The sequence below is a fragment of the Mus musculus genome, chromosome 14 (genome assembly GCF_000001635.26).
Source record: "Mus musculus strain C57BL/6J chromosome 14, GRCm38.p6 C57BL/6J".
NCBI classification, from domain to species: Eukaryota; Metazoa; Chordata; class Mammalia; order Rodentia; family Muridae; genus Mus; species Mus musculus.
In genome coordinates, this window is record NC_000080.6 from 46,585,380 (window position 1) to 46,610,246 (window position 24,867).

Genomic DNA, 24,867 nt, shown 5'->3' on the forward strand with positions numbered 1-24,867 from the left:
TGTGTGCTGACCGGGCTCTCATCCCAAGCATTTGGATGAAGTTCTTTGCTCTGCAGGAGTACCTGAACTGGGAAAGTGACAAGAACAGACAACATGCATAAGCAGGGAAGGAGTCTAACAGTTGCTAGAGACCTGCTGCACCAAGACCCTAGCTGGACACTCTACACAGGGTAAGCCTCAGATGGCCTTCGAGGCTAGCCTGGTTTACAGACAAATGGTCCTCCTCAGCTTTCAATGGACTAGAGTCCGGTTCCAGCCAGGCCCTCAGGATTTCAGCACCTCTGTTCTTTCTCTGCCCCACGTTTTATTAGCTCCTGCTTTAATTGTGTGCACTGCTTTGCTGGCCCTGCTCGAGAAAGGGAATGTTTTTCCAGGAGGGTCCTTGCAGCAGATGTCCTGACTTCTCCACAATAACAGTCTAAGCGATAACATTGATAACATCTGATTTGCGAGAGTGAAGCTGCCTCCTGGGATGGAGCTGCCTCCCACTATCACTAGGTGACCCAGACCTCCAACAGTGAGCAGACCATTATGTCACAGTTCTTTTAACGGCTTCAGGGAAGTACAGCACAACAACGTAGGCAATCTGAAATCATAGAGACTTAAAAAAAAAATCCTTTAGAGTTGCCTTTTTGAACTAACTGTAATTGTTTGAAAACCACCGTCTTCAAACCTTGGATCGCAATTATTCCGTAGTTTCTGAATATTACAGGGAGACAGCCAAGAGAGCACTGGCATCTGAGAAACTTAATTGAAGACCCGGCTTCCGTAATGGCTAAGCGTTTGAGGCTCTAGTTAGCTTTCTGTCATGTCTGCTCGCCAGTCTCTGAAGCAAAGGGGTTAGACAATAAAGCTTATTTATTTCCTCTGTGCCTTGGTTGCCTTTCTCATCGCTGTAACCAAATACCTGGCAGAAATAACTTGAGAGAGGAGAGATTTATTGTGATCACTGTCAGGGCAGCTTCAGTCCATCACAGCAGAAAAGCGTAGCAGAATTCACGGTGGCAACAGCGAGCAGCAGAGAGTCCGCAATGTGAAGACCGTGGGCTAGAACCTGAGGGAGGTATAACCTTAAAGGCCCACTCCCACCCAGTGAGGTACTTCCCGCAGCCAGGCTCCCACCTCCACCAGACTCCATAGCCTTCAAAGGAGCCCTTCATGCTAGAGACGGGGAGTTGGAAGCAGGAGCCCATGGGAACATTCCACACTCAAGCTAAAACGTTAAGTCATACGCTTACCGTCAGGTCTTGACACACAGCCCTGAGAGTGCTCACCATCTAATGAAGGAGCAAGACCCAGGAATGCTTGAGTCAGTGGGGCATGATCGGTGCTGCAAAATGTGAGAAGGAGATGCCGTGGTAAGACGGACAGGAGCTTCCCATTCATGCAGAAGTAGGAAGAAGGTGTCTGGTACACAGTGACATCATAAGCACAGCCAGGTAGGGCAGTGAGAGACAGCATGAGGGAGAAAGGATGGGAGTGTCCACATTTTCTTGTGGAAACAAGGTTTCCATATAAGGTTTATTAAATAAATAAATAAATAAATAAATAAATAAATAAATAAATAAATAAATAAATAAATAAATGCAATATATACATTTAAATTATAAATATAATATTTAATTTTAATAATTTAACAAACTAACAAAGTTAAATTTCAAATATTTAAATGTTTTATATATAATATATATAAATATAATATATATAATAAAATATAAATACAAAAATATAAAATACATAAAAAATAAAACACATAAGGTTTATAAATAGGATGTAAGGATAGAGAACTTGGAAGAGGAAGGAGGCTAAGACCATCTGTCAGGGGCCTTCTGTGTCACCAAAAGGAACTTGGATGTCCCTTTCACTCTATTGAAAACTATGGATTGACCTTGCTATGGGCCACACACCGCTCCAGGTCTTGGATCACCAGGTAGTTATTGAAAGTGATAAGACATCTGAATTTACAAAGCAAAATAAGGGCTTAACCCAGGACCATGAGCACTGGAAGCGTGGCTGGCAAGATCACACTGTATTTAGAACAGAAATTCTTAAGTAAGGACATACAGTCACAAAATGCTTGTCCTATGATTTAAACTCAGAAGCACAGTGCATTATAAAGTTCCATTTAACATTTTACATCTGACATAAATATTCATGTTTTATGCAAATATGGCTTACAGATTTCTTTGTAACTAATCAATAAATAGAGTGGGTCCTTTTCTTCTGACTTGTATGTTCAGACTCCAAGCCGTCAGCCTTGTAGGGAAGGGAAAGGCAGATCATATGTGTTGTCCATTGAAGCTAATGATATACATTTAAAGGTAAAGACTATCCAGCTCTGTCATACTTCCCTTTTGCTGTGATACAACAACCACAACATCAAGACAACTTATAGAAGGAAAAGGGGTTTGGGGCTTATGATTTCAGAGAGATGAGAGCATGCAGGCCTGGCCTGGGAACAGGGAACTTAGATCTCGCCTCACAAACAAGCAGAGAGAGCGCACAAGTGAGCTGAGGCCACAAATACTCAACGCCACTCAGTGACAAACTTCCCCCAGCAAGGGTCCATTTCCCAAATGTTACCCAGTCTCCCCAAACAGCCTTACCAACTATTTAATATAGTGGGCTGGGGGGAGGGGGTGGGATATTTCTCATTCAAACCACTGTAAGCCTTGAAGTCAGAAAGCCAAGATTCAAACCTGATTCCCCAGATGGCTTATTTCTAGTTATATATCATCCTGGTTAGTTTCTGTTTTTAACTTGGCACAAGCTAAAGTTCTCTGGGAAGAGGGAACCTCAATTGCCTGTGGGGTTGTCTATGGGGCATATTCTTAATGGCTATTTAGTGTAGGGGTATCCAGGCTACTGCAGGCAGCACCATCCCTTGGAAAGTGAGCCCAGCTATGTAAGAAAGGCAGCTTAGTGTGACCCTGGGAGCAGGTAGGTAAGCCACGTTCTTCCATGGTCTCTGCTTCAGTTCCTACCTCCAGATTCCTGTCTAGGGTTCCTGACCTGGCTTCCCCACGTGATGAACTGTTTGTTGTCTAGAAGCATAAAATGAAATACACCCTTTCCTCCCCCAAGTTGCTTTGGGTCCATGGTTTATCACAGCAACAGAAAAACAAACTAGAACATACATCAAACACCCATATTGTTTTATGTCATAAAACTAATTATAACATAGTCACCAAATACCCTGAGCTCTTAGGAGGCCAGACGATAAATAACTCAAACCAGAGGCTTACAGTTGAATGTGTTAAGTGTCAGTACATGCCTGCTGGCTGGCTCGCTACACTTATTTCTCAGATAAACATGCCCTGGCTTCAATAAATCTCAAATCTGTTGATGTTTAGAAATTATGTGAATCTCAGAATTCTTCTGTGAACACAGACCTGGAAAAACCCACAGAGCGAGATTGTCTGAAAAGAAGGTAAAAAGTAACAAGCAGGCACAAAGGCTTGTCACTGTGCCTGGAAACCTGAACTCAGTCCCCAGAACCTATGGACGTGAAAGAGAAAGCAGACCGCACAAGGTTGCCCTCTGACCTCCACTCACAGGCCGTCTCTCTCACACACAACAATAGCACATCTTTAAAGGGTTGCATTTATCTTGCAGTAGAAATACAGTCAAAACTTGGAAAGCACAGATTGTTTCCTGAAGAGCTGTTCTTCAGTAGTAGAAAATGTCATTTTCAAGTCAAAGAAATTCTATGATCTTCCTTAAAATGAGACAGAAAGAAACAACAGCGTCCTCGGATTTCAGAGCTTTTTGTGGGTTGCCCATCTCTCTCCAGAGATTCTCAGCCCCTCCCCAGGGAGCCTCAGCCCTCCCCAGGACTCCAGGTCCGAAGGCCTGCAGCACCTGGTCCCTGCCTTTGCTCCAGTCCTTCTGGAGTCCCCATCACCTGTGCAGGAGCCAAGCTTCCTTCCAGGATCAGGAAGGACTCCCTCACAGGACTGGAAGGTGCGGAATACTTCTTTTCACGTCCTTCAAGATACAAATCATCACTCCCCCTCTGCAAGTCAACACACTCCATGCTTAGCTGGCAATAATCGCTAAGTCCAGGAAAAGCTGATCACTTTATGTATTGGCTTGTTTCTATTTGGAATGTGGTATGTAGTCGTAGCTGGTCATCCCCAACTATAGCAGAATTTATATAGTCCCAACTGATGAGTATTTATCTCCAAGTTCTAACTCCAGACACTCTCTAAGGCAATCCACACACAAAACACAGTCTGTGTTCCATGCACCCTAGCAATTTCAGTGTGTGTGCTGTATGAGTTTGTGTATGTGAACATGCATGCATGTGTGTGTGCTATATGAATAGGTTTATACATACATACATGCATGTGTGTATGTGTGTATGTGTGCTGTGAGTAGGCTTGTGTATCTGTGTATATGCATACACGTGCAGGCGTGGGTATGTGTGTGCATGTGGGAGCCAGAGGTGGGCATTGAATTCTTTCCTCTAGCCACTTTATTTTTGAGATAGGCTCTCTCATTGAACCCAGAGAGCACCAGTTGGCTAGCCTCGTTAAGAGATCTGCCCACCTTTGCCTGCAGCTGTTACAGACACACACCACCACGCCAGACTCTTAGGTCTGGATGCAGGTCCTCATGCTTGCAAGCAGGAACTTTGCCAACAGAGCCATCTCCCCAGCCCCTCCTATTTCTCTTGCTAGCCTCTGGACTGAAGTGAATGTTTGATGCAGCTCTAAGAAGATGAGGGAAGGCTGCTGGTTGAAGGGAGAAGAGGTTCCTGGCTCATAAAAACATACCTATCAGGACACAACACCTTCTTCCAGGGAGCTTCAGCCCTTAGCTTCTGACCCTTTTCACTGCAATGAAAGGCACTAGTCTTGGTACAGTTGACAGGTTGAAAGCAGTAGAGGAAACAAGCAGAAAAACTTTGGTCTGTGAACTTACCAGCCTTAAGGCTGCCTGGGTTCCTTTTGTGGGGAATAGGAAGCTTTTTCTCATTGTTGAAGTCACTTTGAGTTAAGCCTTCTTTGTCCTTGAAGATCTACCACACCAGAGAGGAGAAAGGTGGCCCTGTACAGCAGCACCCTCATTAGTGTGATGTATCAAGAAGTCAAAAATAGAAAGACTTAGCAAGACCGAAAGCTTTAATTGTCATGTCAATTGCAAGGCTACCATTTTAATTTGTCTTCTGATCCAACATGCACTTGATTTGGAAATCACTGACAAATACTGAGCGAACCATGAACTCTTTTTAATGTCCTAAGTAGCATATCACACCTCAGGAGTCTTTCTGACACAATGAGTGATAGAGGAAGACTTCCCCCAACTCGTGCACATACACACACACATACACACACACAAACACACACACTACTTTAAAATCAACATCTTACAGCTTGGGCAGTTCTAGGCCCTCAGGCTTTTACTGCATTAGTAAGCTACTTCTCTTCAGAAGATAACCCTGAGAGAGGACACTGAGTGTAAGAGCAGCAGGGTCTATGCAGCCTTCAGTGCCTGGTGAGATGGGGAAAGACTCTGGATCCTTATTCTCTGTTGCTGTGGGGCCATGCTGTGATGAAGTATCACCTAGTGACACAGAGCACTGCCTAACAAGGTGGGCAATGCCCAGTTATCAGCACTGTAAGACCCGTTCCAGGCAGATACTGAGGAGAACAGTTGAGATGGGGGAAGGCTCAGATAGAATCCCAAACCTCCAGGTTGGGTGACTCGGAGACACTGCAAGAGGGGTCATGGCGTGTGGTGCAAAGCTCCCAGGGAGAAGCGAAGTGGACATTTCTATATATTTTTTTTTTATGTAAGTACACTGTAGCTGTCTTCAGACACTCCAGAAGAGGGAGTCAGATCTTGTTACAGATGGTTGTGAGCCACCATGTGGTTGCTGGGATTTGAACTCTGGACCTTCGGAAGAGCAGTCGGGTGCTCTTACTCACTGAGCCATCTCACCAGCCCACATTTCTATATTTTTGCATTCCAGTTGGAGAGTGAAGGAATGTGGGCCGCAAATGTTGTTGCAACATGCTGAGCACTGAGTAAGCTGGGAAGGGGTGGGTTGTGCCACAGAAGTGTCATAGGGAGATGAAGCTGTTCCCTGTGTTCTGCAGCAGTAGTAGAGTGCTTACCCAAGCATTATTGGTCAAGTCCAAGCTTAGATGGACCCAGTTTCAGGACAAGAATCAAGGTTTCTTAATTTGGCCCAATCACATACAGGGAACCTTCCTGGACTTAGGGAAACTGGACACAAAGGCTAAGGCTGGCGAATATCCAGTGGCATATTTTGTTTTCAAAGACAATCTTGAGCTGCTAGCCTATATTGCACTTATTTAAGATTCTGTGGTCTGCAGTGATGTAACGCCTTGGTCCACCCCCAGGGCCCCATGCCTGTCACATAAACGAGTGTTTTACTTCTAGCTTATACCTTAGAGAGTCTGGAGACTACTGGAGCTTTTCCATGTGTCCCTGCGAGGGTCACAATGTTGCTGTCCCTCCACAGGCTTCCTCTGCAGTCAATGCCTCTGACTCCTGTGCTCATCTGTTTCCCATGATTCCTACTGGGCCCCCGGGCAGGGCAGTATAACATAGAACGGCATAATTCACTTTTATAGAGCATCCTTCATGTGAGCTATCACAGGGAGCTAATCAAACGCTGACGAGAAAAGGCCTGCTGCAGGTTAAGATTTAAAGGGAGCAACTGATTTAGAGGCTGGGGGCGGGGCAGAGCAGAAATGTCAGTAGATGGGTTAGGAGAAGAGAAACAACCCTCTCTGTGGCAAACCCTGGGTGGAAAGAGGTCGGGCCATCTCAGAGCAGTGGTAATGCTTTCATCCTTTAATACAGGTCCTCCTGTTGTGGGGACCCTCCCAACCATAAAATCATTTCGTAGCTACTCCACCACTCTGACGTTGCTGCTGTTGTGAAGCATAACGTAAATATCTTATATGTAGGATATCTGATATGCGACCCCATGTAAAGAGGTCATCCAATCCTCCCAAAGGAGTGGCGACCCACAGGTTGAGAAACATCGTTCTAGTGGCTGACTGTGGAGAGAGGCAGCTAGTATACAGAGACTACAGATCACTCAGAAGCAAGGGCAACTCAGGAAAGCTTGTGACTCAGGTCTGGGGATCAAGAGACCCAGCCCAAGGTGATCTGAGTGCTGAGAGAACCCTGCTGGTTAATTCAGTGTGTCTGAGTTCTTCTTAGGTTTGCAGCTCTGAATGTCACAGGATGGCTGGTCCACGGTCAGATATCACAACTACAGACATAAAATCAAGACTTGACAGGGAGCTGCAGCTGGAAGGAAAGCCATCTGGCTGCCTGTGCCCTGGACCACGCGCTGCCCTATCCTACCTGCCCTTGGGGTTGGAGGTGAGGTGGCACAGAGTCAAGGACACAGACTCCAGGAGCATCTGAGAAACGCTGCAGCAAGCTACTGTAACACCTTCTACCCATGCCCCATTGGTACCAAGAAAGCATCTCTTCCAAATAGCAGTTCCTGGTTGACTGGCATTGTCTGTGTCAGTAATCAGGCGGTCCTCCTGCAGGAGATGCCCCTGGCATTTATGCAGCTGCAGCTGTGTCGTTCCTCCTACACCATCTCTCCAACAGTTCCCTTGAAGAGTGAGGACATCTTTCCAGACGCTTCCAGCAGACTCAGTCAGGATTTGGTACTGAGTCTCCTTCTAAACCAAACTTTTAGAAGGATAAAGAAGGATAGGATTTTCATGACTGGTACTACCCAATCAAAATGGACTTCTGAATTGCATGGCAAGCAAATGCAATTTAGGCTTTACCCACAATGAAAAAGGGAGCAATGGTATATTAGCTACCTGTCAGAATCTTGTGGCAAAATGCCAGCTGAAACCACCCTAAGTAAGGGAAGGGCTTATTGAAGCTCAACTTGAAGGGTGAGTGCATCAGGACACTGAAGGTGTAGTAGTTAGAGTGGCAGTAGCTGTGGCAGCCAGAGCATGAGACAGCTGGTACACTGTGCTCAGACTCAAGAAGCAAACAGACAAAGGCTGGTGTCCCCTGACTCCTTTGTTTGCTAGGCCACCAGGCCATGGCACTGCCTACTTGAAGGGTAGCTCTTCCCTCTCTGACCACAGCCTCAGGGACAGTTCCAGGGGTATGTCACCTAATAGATTCCAAATCCAGTCAGGCTGTCAGTGAAAATCACAGGAAGGGTAACTGACGACCCTCTGTGTCTGCTGCAACGTATGACAAAATGGGTCTTGGTTATGTCAAGATCAGCTTATATCCAGTACATGACCACGGTTTTGAGTGATAAGTTAGAAGTTTGGAAAACCACAGTGGGGGGTTAGGGGGATTATGAGAATGAAAACAAAATTCTAGGCTTGGGTTGTCTGAGAAGGGGCTAGGGAGGCAGAACGCTAGATTTTTGGCCTTCTTCGAGAGTAAAATTAAACATTTCAAGCTGAGGAAAAAGTTGAGTTTGAGATCAAGGATTTCTGCCCTTGGCAGATAAGACAAGAAACAAGGGAATTTTATTTCTGGACTCAAAAGTACCCAGTAGGGTCTGTGTTTTGAGAGCAAGGGTCTCTGATTTCTGGAGGGGCTAGAACAGCTGCGACTGGGAGATACGCAAGAATGCAAAGCCAAGAATCATTCCAGGAGACCAGCACGCAAGACCGTCTCCCACATCCAAGCCAGAGGCTCTCGTGAGACCCGGAGGAATAAGAGGAAGACGCATTTTTGGTTCGTGAGGAACCAACCTTAACATGGGAGCTTCTGAGCTTCTCACTGACCTTAAGTCTCATGGGGGGTTGAGTTCATTTGCTCTGGGCACAAGTCCTTCCCAGTACTAAGAAAAAAATAGCCTCCAAAGATTTGTAGCTCTCCGAGAAACCACACAGGGGTGAGTGAAGTGTAAATGAATCCCAAACACGCAGATTAAATTTCTCCTAAACTGCACCGGAGTTTAAAGGCCAGGGAGAAAAGCACTGGAGGCCAGACATAGTTGGCTTTTGTAGAACCCAAAACATTTCTAATGAGTTTGAAATCATTCAATTAACAAAATTCAGCTGAGTTATTTCTCCCAAATCTGGCAATCAGCCTGGAGAAAACTACACAGCTGTCTGTCAGAGCCTTCTTTCCCTTAGGGAGGAGATTGCTTTGGGTTGTAATATTAACTCCTTGATCCAATGTGATCAAAGGTAGCCGAGGCCAATATCCTGACAGGGACAGCCTGTAGAACAAATTGTGGATCTCGAAATTCTGTACTTCATTGAGCGGAAGACTCCCTCCCTGAGAGGGAGAACAAAAGAGTGTCACTTCTAAAGGAGCTCTGTTCCACTGAGAGAGAAAATAGAAACCATCTCCTATAGGAGAAAATATAGCCATCCCTCTAGAAAACTTTGCATATTGAGAGCTCCCGGGGGTCTATAGCAGGAGTATGTGAGCCCTTCCATCACCTGTGGAGCGTTATCCAACATGTTCTAGGTATCGCTTCATACTGAGGAGTAAATTATCCATTTGTTCATTAGATTATGAATTGTTCTTGACTAAACCAAAGGTATTTGATAATGGTTGGGCGTATTCTGCAATTAGAGTCCTGGTTGGCCCTCTTTTTGGTCCCATTAGAGTGGGTAAGTATCCTCTTCAAGTCTACTGTTTCAGTCATCTTTGTTGTCTTTCATTTATCATTATTTTAAGACAGGGTGTCATAAAGCCCAGGCTGGCCCCAAACTCATCGCGTACTAGAGGATGGCCGTAAGCTCCTGATCCTTCTCCCTTTACCTCCTCAATGCTGAGATGACAGACATGTGCCACCACACCTGGCCTATGGGGTGCCAGTGGTCAAACCCAGGGCTGGGCAAGCATTCTGCCAACTGAGTTATGTGCCCTAGTCCTCCTTCATATCAGACTAGCTTCTCAGACATATATCCATCCCTTCTTTCTCTAGTATATACTTACCCATTGAAAAGTTAGAATATCATGAATGATATTCTTTGTTCACATTCCTGACCAGACTCCTATGACTATTGCTTGGCAGAGTCAGGCAAAGCTCCCTCTCTCTACCTTCTTTCTGAACAACTCAAACCAGCACCCAACCATAGTTTGTCAGCACACTCTGGTTGTCCGGCCTGACCTTCATGTAGAATTGAGAATGTCGGTCAATGGGACTTCTTGAAATTGAACATGGGTTAACTTTTACACTCACAGCTCTACTCCCCGAGACAGGAGTGCAAACAGTGCTCATCTGCTATTTAATGATGGCCTCTCCCTATAAAGCCGATGTCATAGTCACCATATAGGTGTACCGAACTTTGGTTGAACTCATTTGACACCACAGACACTGTGTGCTCTTTTTAAGGAGGACTCAATAAGAGAGATCATTGTCTGTGTTTTGTCTAATCAGAGGCCCAGATTACCAGAGAAATTATGTGTCTCCGACAAGGTTGTCACAACAGGAAGTAAGCAAGGGCCATTCTGAAAGGTCTCTGAGAGTCCAGGCTGGTCCATCTTGACAAGCCCCTCCCACCAGACCTAATGAAACAAAAGTGGGGTGCAGAATTATTTTGCTGTGGGAACACTTCGCTATAATTTGGCTATGTTAGCCTTAATCCAATTATGGAAAAAAATGATACTTGAGGGGGGATTAAACTTGGTCTTTTTTTTTCCAGTTAAATTATAGTTCATAAGAATCTTTAATGAAACCACAGGAAACGATATTACTTCTCCTCTTGTCAAATAGGTTGGGAGAACACCTTTCCTAGTTCCTGACTTGGCAAGATGGCTTATGTCATTCTTACTTGGAGGGGCCAGTTCTGTTCAAGAAGAGACCTCATGTTGAATGTGCTATGCTTTTCCATCCCGGAAGCTACAGTGGCCACAGAGACTCATCCTGGCCAGCAAATAGGACCTCAGATACTTGGTTTCCATGGAGAACGTGTGTTTGGAGAGAGAGGATGGAGAAGGGCATGTTCCCAACGAAGGAGAAGACTCTTGATAATCCTCTATTCCTTATGAGTCCCAGAAATTTTTCTTTAGGAGCTAAAATCAAGTGTTCCTCTGTGCTACGGCTTGTTTTCTCACAATACGGAGTGGCTTAAGGAAAAGGAGTAGAAGTCTCCCTTCTAACCACCCCCATATAAACCCCTTTGTCCCCACCCAGCAAATATCCTGGTTCCCACAACAAGCACATTTACAAAGCAAGGGAGTAATTTGGAATGTGACAAGTTTTTCATCTGACTCATAGCAAGGAAAAAAAAAAGAGAATGCAGATTTTGCCAAAATAGAAATGCTCTCTGGAAAAGTTTTTGAAAAGTATTCCTAAAAATCTCAAATTGAGCAAGTGAATGGACCCTGAGGAGGCAGGGGAATAGAATTTCTAAAAAAGTAGGCACAATGTGAAATATTTTTGAAGAGTCAGAATGATGAGAATGAATGTACTGACACCTTTTGTAAGAATTTCCCCCATTCCTATCTCCCTTTGATTTCACCCTTGAACTGGGACCTTAAGAAGTCACCGCCAGACAGATGACGGTGATGGTCCCAGATCTTCTCTCTGGATATCAGGGGCAGGGGGAGGCTTGGGGACTCTACTAGTCAAGGTTCCCCAGAGACCTAGAATTAATCTCCGTCACACAGTTTATCAATTTAAAATGTTAATCTCATCCCAAAACCACCTTTAAAAAGACACCCAGAGTAGTGTTTGACCAAATACCTAGATCTCCAGTGTTAGGCTGACACAGAAAGTCACCACCACGTAAACTATCTAGCAGCACAGGGTTTAACAAGCATAGCTACTGGCGATAAGCACTTGAAAGTGCATTCCCATAAGGCTGGTGAAACTGATAACCTGTACAACCCCTCCTCTCATGACAGTGAGCACTGTCGGTTGTTTTCCCAGAATCCATTGCTTTTTCCTTTCTTCTTTTGATCAGCTAACCACTAATCCTCTACACAGCCCTATCACTTACGAGAACAGTAGCTGAGGCTAGCCCCAGCTGGAATAAAAATAATCCTTGGACTGCTTTAGCAACAAGCATAGCATCAAACTACAGGTGATTAAAAAAAAGAAAAAAAAAATCGAAGAAAAGCCCAGCACAGGATTGTTGTAGTTATTTCCCAGTTCTTCCTCCCAGCCCCATACTCCCAGAATAAGACTCAGACTCAAATTCGATTTACAAATACCTTGGCCATATAGCTAGGCTCTACTCTGACTAGATCACAACTAAAGATACCAATTTATTTTAACCTACATTTTGCCACATGGCTGGTTACCTGTATTCAGATACCATGTGTCAATGTGTCTGTCTCCTCACGTCTTCTTGGGCTCCTCACCCCACCTTCTCCTCTCCCAGAATTCTTTCCCTTCCTGATGTCCCACCTCTATTTTCTCCCTAAGCCAGAGACCATAGGCTTTTTAATTGACAGGCGAGGCACCCATACAACACACAAGATGAGCTCTCTACGCAGGGTTCTAAGAAGTACCTTCTGTGTTGAGAGAGACAGCTTCTTACCACAGCCTCCTTGCTACCAGCCCGAGGATGCAGCCAGCCCTGGGATGAGAACTGTGGTTTCTGATAACATTGGCGAGCCTCTGAAGCAGCTCGTCTGAGAGACCACCATACACCATACACATACAGGGCTTCCTATAACGTGAAGCAATAAGTCCCATGGGGTCTACGGCTGCTGGCATGGGCTTTCAGATGCTTGCCCACTGTGACATAGTCATCTACCTATCAGCTAAAGGAGTTTCAAAATGTCCAACCCAAATTGAGACACAGCAGCCACATACCCACATCTTATATAAGGTCTAAGATAGCACTTACTATGTGATGTCACACAGCATTTCAAAGAAATCCCCATTTGGGTTAAACTGTCAGAAACTCTACCTTGTTGCCACAAAACCGAACGTCAAGAAGAAAACACACAGGCTTAAAGGCTGCCTTTCTCCAGCAGTTCCAAGCTGAGCTGTGCAGTCTTCTTAAGATGTTTATTCTTTGCTGGTTCCAAGCTCCTGCAGGGACAAGGACCCGAAATGATGAGCAGCAACCCAGCCTCAGTGAGAGCATTTGGCTCCTGTGTGAAATAACAACTGACACAAAATGGGAACCGAGAATGTTTTTTAAATTACTGAATTCCTTGTACATTATGCATGTTTACCTTTGTGACCCACCCTTAGCCCGAGGGATCCACCTGCCCCTATGGTGAAGGGGATTGTTTTCAAGAGAAAGCAAAGAACAATGGACTTTTAACATTTGGAATGGAATTCTGGAATAAAACACTAGGTTTTACTAAAAGAAGTTTTTGGATTTTTTTTTTTTTTTTTTTTTTTTTTTTTTGGTTTTTCCGAGACATGGTTTCTCTGTGTAGCCCTGGCTGTCCTGGAACTCACTTTGTAGACCAGGCTGGCCTCGAACTCAGAAATCCGTCTGCTTCTGCCTCCCAAGTGCTGGGATTAAAGGTGTGTGCGCCACCAAGCCCAGCAAAAGAAGATTTTTAATAGTGTTTCATTTTAAAATATTGTAAGTATGCATAACACAAATAATGGTAGTCATGAGGGGTTCGACTAAGAATGATCCCATAGGCTCATGTTTGAATGCTTAGTCTTCACAGAATGGCACTACTTTAGAGGGATTAGGAGGAGTGGCTCTGTTGGAGGAAGTGTGCCACTGCGGGGTGGTTTCTGAGGTTTCAAAAGCCCAAGCCAGGCCCAAGGGTTCTCCTCTTCCAGGTGTAGAACTCTTAACTACTTCTCCAGGACCATGCTCCTCACCTTGATGATAGTGGATTAATCCTCTAAACCTGTAAGCAAGCCCCAACTAAATGCTTTCTTTTATAAGAGTTGCCTTAGTCATAGTATCTCTTCATAGCAATAAAACACTGTCTGAGACAACTAGTTAGATTGTTGTTGTTGCCGTGTTTGGATTTTTGTTTTTTGTGGGGTTTTTTGTTTGTTTGGTAGGTTGGTTTTTTCTTGTGAGACAGGATGAGCTCAGGGCTATGTAAATGCAACCTAGTACTCTACCACTGAATTGCATCCCTAGTAACTTGGGATTTTTTTTTTACCTTTAATTTTGTGTATTTTTCTATGTTCCTGTATGTGGGTGTGTGCAGGTGAGTGCAGATGTCTGCAGAAACCAGAGATGATGGATTCCCTGGGGCTGGAATTCCATGCAATTGTGGGCTGTCTCGTGTGGGTAGAGGGAATTGACTCCAGTCTTCGGCAAGAACAGAGCATGCTCTTAACCATTGAGCATCTCTCCAGCCTCTAGATCTTATTTATTTATCTACTTGGCAATAAAGATTGTTTTTTTTATTTGTGTGTATGAATGTATATTCACCATGTGATTGCATGCTCCTGTGGAGACTAGACCTGGGTGTTAGATCCTCTGCAACTGAAGTTGCAGGCAGTTATGGGCTGCCAGATATGAATGTTGGGAATTGAACTAGTGTCCTAAGAACAGAAACTGTCCTAACAAAATCACTGAATCGTCTCTACAGTCCCCCTTGGATTTTTGTTAAGCAACATAGAAGCTACCATCTCAATTATATTCTAACTAATAATCCTTACCCTTAATATTTTTATCCTCGCCATTACATGCTGTCATTTTGTGTTCCTTTAATCTGTATATAAATGGTGTCATGCTTTGCAACTCTAATGGCTTTCATTCAGCAATCATCATCCCTCTGAGACAGACTTGGTAGAACAATGCATCCTCCTGTAATAGACACTTGGAGTGTTGTACTCATTTGTATAATGCTGAAATGAATGTTTTCTTCTTTAAAAACATGTAAGAATTTTCCTTTGATGTTTACATCAAGCTATATGGGAATTGCCAATGTTCAATCTCAATCAAACTACAAAATGATAAATTCATGTTATTATATACCTCAAGATGAAGATAATAGGTTTGAGGGTATACATTTCTATAAAAAAAATTGAGAGGCTCTTTCTAAAATCCTTTTGTATGCTAGCACCCAAGTCTTCATTGCTCGATTGACAGCCATGGAATGACCCAGTACTGCATAGCACAGTGAATGTATAACTTAACTATGAAAGAAAATAGAGCATGGAGAAAAATTCTAGCAGTTCCCATGTCTCAATGTCACCTACAAAACTTGAAGATGATGCTATGCTCCATTTTAAAGCCCCAATGTTTTCACTGTGCCACAAAGATATGACACTGTAGTTGACTGGAAGGAATTTAGTTCTAATCTAGAAGATAAAATCCAGTGCAATTCAAGCTTTTGTTAAATAGCTGTTCATGGGAACATTTGAATCTACAAATTACACAAAGCTTAAATAGAAGCATCCTATGTGTCGCCCTGTTTTCTTAAATCAGAACCAGAAAAGATAACTGGGGGGCAAACGGGGGATTATAAAAAAGATTGTACAGTGTTTCCTGTAATGATTCTGTCTCTGAAGCCAAGGAATGGAGGTTATGACTTCACAGCAGAGAAGATGGGTCAGTGATTGCTTCTCAAAGTCTCCGTTATTCCTACAGATGGTGTAACACTTGTAGCCAGGTCATCTTCAAAGGACAGTATCATGTGACTTGAGCTCCTATCATATGTCTAGCTATTGCAAATGTTACTCTGCTTAGAACTCCAAGGGCCAATATCAGTTTATCAGAAATGATACCTGGATATTTGAAGGTCTTTTTTTTTTTTTAATGTACATTGGTATTTTGCCTGCATGTATGTCTGAATGAGGGTGTCACATCCCCTGGAACAGGAGTTACAGACAGTTGTGAGCTACCATGTGGGTGGTGGAAATTAAACCCTGGTCCTCTGGTAGAGCAGCCAGTGCTCTTAATTGCTAAGCCATCTCTCCAGCCCCCTGAAGGTCATTTTTTAATGATTATACATGCCCCAACCAGAATCCACTCACAAATGCTACATATAAACATATGCCCAATAAACATAATGCAAAAAATGATCTTTGTGAAATTCTTCAAACACTTTTTTCTTGGTTCTGTAGTCTAAAAATAATTTGTTAAATATTTTTTACTGGATGACTTGCATTTAGAAATTCTCTCTAGATTTTTAAAACTTAAGTTTCGTCTGCTTTATGTAAAAGCTATATTATAAAATAGTGCCTAGTATTTTTATTTTGCCATAGAAACAAAGAGCCTCAATACATGAATGACTTAGAAATAAGCCTCCATATGTCCTTTAACAGGGATACGTTTTAAGAATTGTACTGTGAAGCCCCTTTCATCACTGGATGAGCATCCTAGAGTATACTTAAATAAATGAAGATTCCATGACATCTCTAGGCAAGTTAATCTCCTAAGTCCATCGTTCTATAAATGGTCTGTTGTTGACCAAAATATTTTGGAGTACATGGCTACATTTGTCTTGCCTGTGTTCCATGGAGCACATCACAAGGTCAAACCCAAATCAGTGGAGGCAGGGGCATACCACAGACTATTGGAAGAAGAATGCAGACCGTGGGTGTGGCCAACAGGTTGTTTGTTTGGCTGGTTTCTTTTGGAGGAGTTGTTTGTTTTGCTAAGCACAGGAAAATACGTAGTGTAAAATGATGTTTGTCATTAACAAGACAGTTGTGCTTTAAAGCCACATCTAATGTGAATGCAACAAAGCTCTCAGAGGAAAGCTCAGGTCCTCTGAAAGCTCTTTACTCCCATTCTCCCACTCATTACCTCTTCGTTTTTCCATTAACTAAAAAACTGTGATCTAAAGATAACTCCCCTTAGCATAGCAGAAAGTGCAGAGTGTGTCTCTTGTCCAAAGCATTTGTATACATTGTCTTCCTGACTTTCTTGCCAGATGAGGTGTGATTCTCGAGAATGGTCTCACTGAAAAACGAAATGTTCGTTCTTCAATAACCTCGGTGGGTAGTTGAGGAGCTCATGTGGGTCCCAGCTTTGTGAAGCAGGTTAATGCAGTTAATGTGAGTAACGGAGTCGGAAGCAAGCTAAAGCAATGTGGCACCGTAAAGCAAACTGGCTAATTATTTTCTGCAGCTTGCAAACTGGTTCTGGTGGCTCCTTAGTCATCTTTCTATTACTGTCACACAATAGCTGAGATAAACTACTCTAAGCATAAAAGTTGCATTTTAGCTCCAGTTTTTCGGAGTTTTTGGATTGTGTTCCACAGCCCCATTGCTTCAGTCCTTCAGATTGCAAGGCAATCTGTCCTGATGTAAGCACACAATAGAGGAAAATCTATTTAACACGTGGCTAGGAAAAAACATAGAGAAAGAAACAAAGGCCAGAATCCTCTCCATCGACTTGTCTCCCAGTGACCAAAAACCTCCTAATAGGCTTTTCTTTTAAAAGGTCTACCGCCTCCCCCAAAGCACTATGATGTGGGGACCAAACCTTGGTGAGTCCTTGGGTGAAATTTACCCAGAAGTTAATTTCCAATAAATACTTGATGGTTATGGAGAACGTTGAACGAAGCATCAATGGTGTTTTTATTTTTGAATCTTTATTTTACTTTATTTTATTGATCTTGAAAGCATTATCCTCCTGCCTCCATTCCAGAAAAACTGACATTAGACACCTGGTTTATGTAGAACTGGGGATAAAACTGAGCCACACGCACGTGCTGCGAGTACCAACCAGGCTACATCCCCAGTCCAAGGGTAAAACACAAAAACAAATAAAATTCAACGTAAGTTCTGGCTCTGTTGTTGTTTGGTTTGGTTTTTGAGAAAGTTCACTACTTAGTTCTGGTTGGCCTTGAACTCACAGAGACCAGGCTGCCTGTTGCTCCTGAGTGCTGAGATTAAATGTGTGTGCTGCCATATCAGGCTCTAAATTCTAACCCTTGTGATTGTGTGATTATCTCTTGTTTTCCTACTCCATAGTCTTCACAGCACTGGTTTGTAGGAACCATATCCAGTGCTGGTTTCTATCTTCAAGCCAGCATGAGCTAGTCAAACCAACACTCCAGCGATCACATTGTCTTCCTATAGCGATCGATACAAAGTCAGTGCTGATTCATCAGGAATTTTCATGAACTGGCATGAGGACTTCACCCCAAGTCTACCAGTCTCTGCTTTAAACCATTTAAACCAGTCTCCGCTTCAGCATCAAGTGATGATCACATGATAATCTCTGTAGATGTCCCAGTAAAAATAGCAAACAGGATAAAGATGGGAGGTGACAAAGCTTAGATGGAGTTCCCTCGTGGCAATCTAAGGTACTGGTGTAATTTGAGACTCTAATTATTTTTCAATGACGGTATAACTGATGCTTTCCTCCAGTCACACCCAAGTCACACCAGGTGGGAATAAACATCAAGGGGAGACTTCCTAACGCTTATATGAATGTGTTTTTTCCCCTACGACCTCAGGTGTCCTTGTGTGATGAGATACCTAGGGATTTGATAAGGACAACAGGTATAGTCTCTAGATTACTGAGAAAAACCCATCCTGAAATCCTCACCCAACAGAGACTAGGCCCAGCTTGATCTTTAAACTGTCCAGCCAATCAATCATTATCGGCTTTACCCTCCACCCCCAGCAACCTTTCTCTGTTGGTGGAAGCTAGGGTCCTGTGAAAAACCGAGGAAAATGAGAGGAGCTTAGGGTGGGACCAGAACGGCAGGGACATCCAATCCAGCCTCCACCTCAGTGGTCGGGCAACAGAATCCTCTCAGACATTATCTGGGATGTGAATCCTTCCTGTGAGGTCCTTGATCATTGTATCTGCCACAACATCAACCTGCTCTTAAACAGTAGCACCGGTGAAATTTCTGAGCTGCTGGAATGTGCTCCCAAATGATGTGTTCTGGTTGAAATAAGTGCAGAAAGGAAAAATCTCCCTTAGCTCTTCGCAGAACTCAGAGAGGAGCAGCTCTCACTGCATACCGTTCTCCTTAGCACTCACACACTTGGCAGGTACCATCTTGCCAGTTCCTTAAGAGACTTGCTTACAGAGGTTGATACTGGCAGCCGATCCAGACTCCGAGATACAGCTGGGGTCTGATGCCTGCAGAGGGAAGGGAGTCTAGCTGAAGGTCTATAATTTACCTGTCTGATACCAGATCCCAGTGAAGGCTTCATTCACCCTCCAGAGCAGCTTCGTGATGGGGGCCCAGCCTTGGGGTGGGGGGCTATCTACCCTCATTTTAAGGCCTTGTAGTCATTTCCTCGCTAGTGTGAGGGAAGGTTTTGTACAGTTATAAAAGAATAGAACACTCTCCTCTTAGTTCCTAATATATTATGTCCTCCCCTGCCGAGTCCCGGGACTTAGTCTGGATTTGGTAACTAAAGTAATATAAATGTTAGCTAAGAAGCATTCCCGCAATATGGTTCCAATTTAGGCTTGTTTTGAAGTCTAAAGGCCCAATATGTCTCGTAGATTCTTCGCTGGACATTAGCGTTAATGTAATTTGCGGAGGAGCACAGGCCAGTGAAGAAGGGAGGCCCTAGCCCTCTTTGGATGGGATCTGGGCCTTTCCCATGGCCAGGAGTTGCCTGTGCTTGCCTAGAGTACCCTAGGTCTCGGGGTTCACTCTGGAAATTGCCCTATACTTGAGAGAGTGATAGAAGAAGCATATGGGTGCAGTATCCTGTTCCCAGAGACCTTGCCCTGACTCTGCAAAGGAACATTCCCAGGCCAAGGCAAGCCTCCCTCTGCAAGCTGTTTGCACTTTACTTCAATAACGGCTCTCCCCTAGTTTCACGCATGCCTTTTCAGAGTCAAGCTAGGCACCCCCTTGCGGGGGCGCCCACGAGGACCCCGCAGGCCAGCTCACACCCCCTTCCTAGGTGCCCCCACCCCTGCATTCCCCGTAATGAGCATCCCCCCACCCCCTTGGAACTGCCTGCCCTTTATCTTGCTGGGGGGACCCGCACCTTTTGAACTGCCATCTGTAGATTGTGTTGGTGCAGTGACTTGTTAACTGTGCCATGCTGTGAAGGAAATGGCATGATTTAGATCAAGTGCTCAGGACGGCTGTTCATAAGAAACACTTGAGCCAAGCTGTTGCTGCTCGGAGCGTGCCCTGGGGAGACGGGTTCCGTTTTGGGTCACGGTCCTGCCTTGTATGAGGGCAGGCGCAAAGCAATCCCGGACTTCACTGGGGCTGCAGGGAGGGGGGAGGGGAAGGGCATTATGAACCATGAAGCTGCCAAATTAACTTCTCACCCTTTCAACCACACTCCAGAGAATAAAAGCTGAACATGTCTGCCTCAGAACCAGGCTCGGTTTATGCCAAACAAGTTCTTTCTCTAATTTATCAGCCCAGCTAGCTATCCTAATTACGGGAAATTTCTGCTGTTTATGCAACCTCTTTCTGAAGAGGTACAATGAATAACCAGCTGGGAAATGGCTCGTGGGGAGTTTTGTGAACTGGGACTTCACCCCAAAACTACCTATCAAAGAAAATAAAAATAAACTGCTTCTGGTTCTGACGGACCAAAAAAAAAAAAAAAATTGAATGGAGGAACCACGGCAGGTAAACGTAGGTCATTAAGTCCTCTGAAATGGCAAGTATCTATATGTGAAATCTAATTAGAGACAAAGGTGAGGCCAAGACAGTGTTATAAAAAGGGAGCCTTTGGCTTCATTCATCAACTCTCAGGCTAATTCCACGGACACCCATTTGTCCATTATATGGAAATAAATGATTAGGGTCATTCTCTAAGACAAATTTACTTTTCTGCACACTCTAAATCTGTTTAGTCAGTTTAAAGGTGTCAATTATTGGAACAGGCTAAGACTATGAATTTCTTAGTAATAGCTTTAATAACGTTTTGAAATGAAAAGCAGATACCTTGAAATCAGCCTGCTTTGAAAAGACCTATGAGGGGCTCTGGTTTTCATTTGTGTGGCGTTCTACATCTGGAATCCCTTATAATTAAAACTAAAAACCGAACTACTACTTCCACCTGTCAAATGATGAAAAGATGGATGCACTAATAAGTTACTAAATAGCCCAACATGATCGAGTTTACATTGGAGTCCGCTACAGTAAAACAGAACTCTGGACAGGAGGCTAAAGGTCTCGGTCATTACTAATAACACTCTCGGCATTAGCCTGTGCGTCCTGCTGTAACTACTGGCGGGGTCTCTTAAAATAAGAGTGGCTTGTTGGGAAGTCTTTGTTTAAAAAGGAAACATAAACTTCAGAAAAGAATATTTAAAACACATAAACTGACCAGACTTTGCTTCCCAAAGTTTGTTTGCAACACTTCTGAAACTCTTTTTTCCGGGGCTTCTTATAGCAATGCCATGCAGCTGCTAAATTTGGTACGCACAAATGTCTACCAAACATTCGTGTTGAAACAAACAAACAAACAAACAAACAAACAACCCACCCTTGTGCCAGCCCTGGAGATATGGCACTGAGTAAATATGTACCTTTCTTTGTATGTAATGTAGAAATAGAAAAGCATGCAATAGTTTCCTCTTTCTTCAGAATGAATAAGCAAGTATGCTTTTGCCTAGATTCTGTTAAGAAGCGACAGCTCTCTCAAACCTCTCTCTGTCACTCCAACTAAAACAACAATGGTCATTAAGGTGCCCTTGGACTGTCACTGACATTCAGAAGGTTAATTATTCTCAAAGGTAAATCCTGAGTTGTAATCCCCTCTGAAGCTGTTGGCTGGGACTCCCAAGTTCGAGCTGTGTGGGCGGCCCCCAAAGGCTCATTCTTCTTGTTACACAAGTCAAGCTTTCCTGTCATGAAGTAAAAATGGAAATATCATATTTTGAAAAGAGCATCAGTTCTCCTGGAGGGAAAAAAAGTATTGGAGCATTTTGCTGGTGATGGAAAGGTCTTTCCATGGGCTGGGCACTGCCTGGAGAGAAAGATATCTTAAATGTCCCTTCAATACAGTGACTGCCAGTGTCACCTGAGAACAATGCCTACAGCCATGATTACAGTGAGCCAAACTCTCCCTGTGGGAAAGCTATACCCACCAAAGGGATTACAATCCAATTTAACCCTTTGAGACCACCAGAGACCCCATGGGTACATTCCATTTGAGGAAAAAGCTTTATTTGGTTGTCACCCACTTGATTTAAGAAATATGTCCAAACTGGCCACCTAAACTCGCCATCCAGCCTGAAGATACTCCACCTGGCCAGCACGCTGGGGTTTTATAGCAGCATTATTTCCAATATCTAAAAGGTAGAGACAGCTGGTGGTGCACACCTTTAATCTCAGCACTTGGGAGGCAGAGGCAGGCAGATTTCTGAGTTCAAGGCCAGCCTGGTCTACAGAGTGATTTCCAGGACAGCCAGGGCTACACAGAGAAACCCTGTCTTGAAAAACAAAACAAAAAACAAAAACAAAAACAAATAAAAGGTAGAGACAGCATAAGTATCTGTTGGTGGATAAACCAAACTATGGAATGCATCCAATGGGATATTACTCAGGCTTTGGTGGAAGGTGGGGGAGAGCAGAGGTGGGAGGGGAGAGGTTGTAATACACGAGCATCTCCATGTCAGCTGGAGACCCAGGTGGCACAGAGAAGCCTGGCAAACACAGAACCTGAGCCAACAGAGCCTAGCACATCTGCATGGCTCCTCAACTACATCCAGGCAAAAGGCATCCTGGGAGAGGCCAAGGATTCCTGCTATGTTTGAGGCAGAAGGTAGTTCTCCCTGGTCCAGCCCTCTGGAAATTCTCTTCACAGACCTTTGCCACTAATGGTAGTAGTCCTGCTAGGCAGCCGGTGGATCTGAAAAGCATCTCAAGAGTCAACACATGTGAAGGTCCGCCCCCAGACAGCTAAAGTAGAAGACTGACTCTATCACAGATCTCCTTGCCTGCCAGACCAAAGGCTGTGAATAAGAGATTCATTCCTGAAGATAAGACAGAGAAGTACAAGTGAGCACTCGAGCCAAGACCACAGAGGGTGGCTTCACTATAGATGGAGTGCCAGCAACAAACACACCTAAGAAGCTGCCTGGCAAAATGAAAAGGCAGAAGGGAACAAGGAGCTCACTCACTGAGCTCTGCAGGCTGAAGCAACATGAGACAGTTTTGGAGAAAGGAAACTCAGCTACCTGTTGAGGATGCTCCAGGAGCCTGCCAATGGTACCCATGTCTGGCATCGGTCAGATGCCCAGTGGAAAAGTACAACTCACCTTTAAGCTACAGCAAGGCCAACCATAGATGGGCACTGTCTTAATTAAAGTTTCGTTACTGTGAGGAGGCATCATGACCAAGACAGCCCCTATAAAGGACAACGTTTAATTGATGCTGGCTTACAGTTTCAGAGGTTCTATCCATTATCATCATGGTGGGAAGCATGGCAGCATCTTCCGCAGGCAGCTAGGAAGCTTCCTTCTGCACTGGGCAGAGCTTGAGCACAAGTGCTAAAAGTCCACCTACCCAGTGATATACTTCCTCAAGGCCATGCCTGTTCCAACAAAGCCATGCCTCCTAATAGTGCCACTTCCCATGGGTCAAGCATATTCAAACCACCACATTTGCCTGAAGGTAAATTGTCTGTGAGTTCCAAACATAATTTGTGCAAGGAACCTAGAGGGGGAAATGAGGACTGCCACATGCTGAGACCTGCAGAGGTCTCTTGCTACTGAGTGTACTGAGTTTCAGCTCAGCATGTGCATGGAAGTCTAAGGCGCTGTGCTAGGCAGTGGCAGTGCTTTAAAAACCACTCTTACCTCTGGACAAGGAGGCTGACCCAAAGCAAAGGACACTTCTAGAAGAGGACAGATAACAGCTCTAAATTCCAGCACTCTAGATATTGGCTTACAAAACAATTAAAAGTAAAACTAGTACATAATAAGTAAATAAAATCTCTATCCAACCAGAGGTACTGAAGCCAGAGATGATGGACTTTTATTTTTACCATCAGTAAAAGCTTAATTAAAATCATAGGTTTCCTTCCTTTCTGCCAGTTTTTCATCTGTTTCAAGTATTTTTATTCCATTGTGTGTGTATGTGTGTGTGAGTGTGTGTGTATCCATGTGCACAGGGTGTGAGTCTGTGTGTCTATGTGTCTGTGTATATATGTGTGTGTATCTGTGTCTGTGAATCCTATTGTCTGTGTATATATGTGTGTCTATATGTGTGTCTGTGTCTGTGTGTCTACATGTCTATGTGTGCCTATGTATCCTGTTGTGTGTGTGTATATGTGTGTCTGTGTGTACATGTATTGTGTATGTGTGTACACATGTGTGTGTTTGTGTCTGTGTTTATTTTACATGTGTATGTATGTGTGTCTATATGTACATATGTGTGTGTTTGTGTCTGTGTTTGTGTGTATGTATGTATGTCTCTGTGAGTCTGTGTGTGTATATATGTGTCTGTGTGTCTTTGTCTGTATATGATGACTATGCATGTGTCTGTATGGTATATGGTATGTATGTGTGTCTGTGTGTGTCTGTGTGTCTGTGTGTGTTATAATGAATTTAAAGGACAACTAGCCGAAGCAGGTTCTCCTCCTCCATCCCATGGGTCCTAGAGATTAAACTCAAATCGTCCGACATGGTGGTAAGCACGTGTGTCCTCCAGGCCCCCTCCTAGGCTTCTGCTTCATTTCTACTTTCTAAGGTAAGTATCATAGAAAGCAGTAAATCAAATTTTAAAAAATGAGGAAGAAAATTCTGACTTGTGATAAAACGCAGGCAAGAACTTTTAGGACATTATGCTGAATGAACTGAGCCAGTCAGCAAAGGTCACTGCTGGCATTCTAGAGCTCAAGAGATGAACACAATTCATAGAGAGTAGAACGGCAGGCAGGAACGGAGAGCAGGGAGAGCAGGGAGCTGGTGTGTAGCGGCTGCAGAGTTTCCACTTGAAACAGAGAAGGAAAAGACCCTGTAGATGCACCAGATGATGTCACTCATTCACCTGAATACTTAGAAATGGTTAAACTGGCCAATTTGCTAGGTACATTGTGCTGTGAGAAAAATCAAATTATTTTTACATTAAAATAGA

General features: G+C 43.9%; 1 long non-coding RNA gene and 1 pseudogene across 1 annotated transcript in view; one reads left to right on the forward strand and one right to left on the reverse strand.

Annotated features, from left to right (window-relative positions):
• Nucleotides 1-17,426: 17,426 nt before the first annotated feature.
• Nucleotides 17,427-24,867, reverse strand: part of 4933425B07Rik (RIKEN cDNA 4933425B07 gene) — a 34,618-nt gene continuing 27,177 nt past the window's right edge. The window contains exons 4-5 of the long non-coding RNA NR_046460.1: nt 19,808-19,864; nt 17,427-18,938 (exon numbers count right to left, since the gene is read on the reverse strand). This is a non-coding gene — a long non-coding RNA (RIKEN cDNA 4933425B07 gene). The remainder of the gene's footprint in view (nt 18,939-19,807; nt 19,865-24,867) is intronic.
• Nucleotides 22,385-23,085, forward strand: Gm18761 (predicted gene, 18761; annotated as a pseudogene).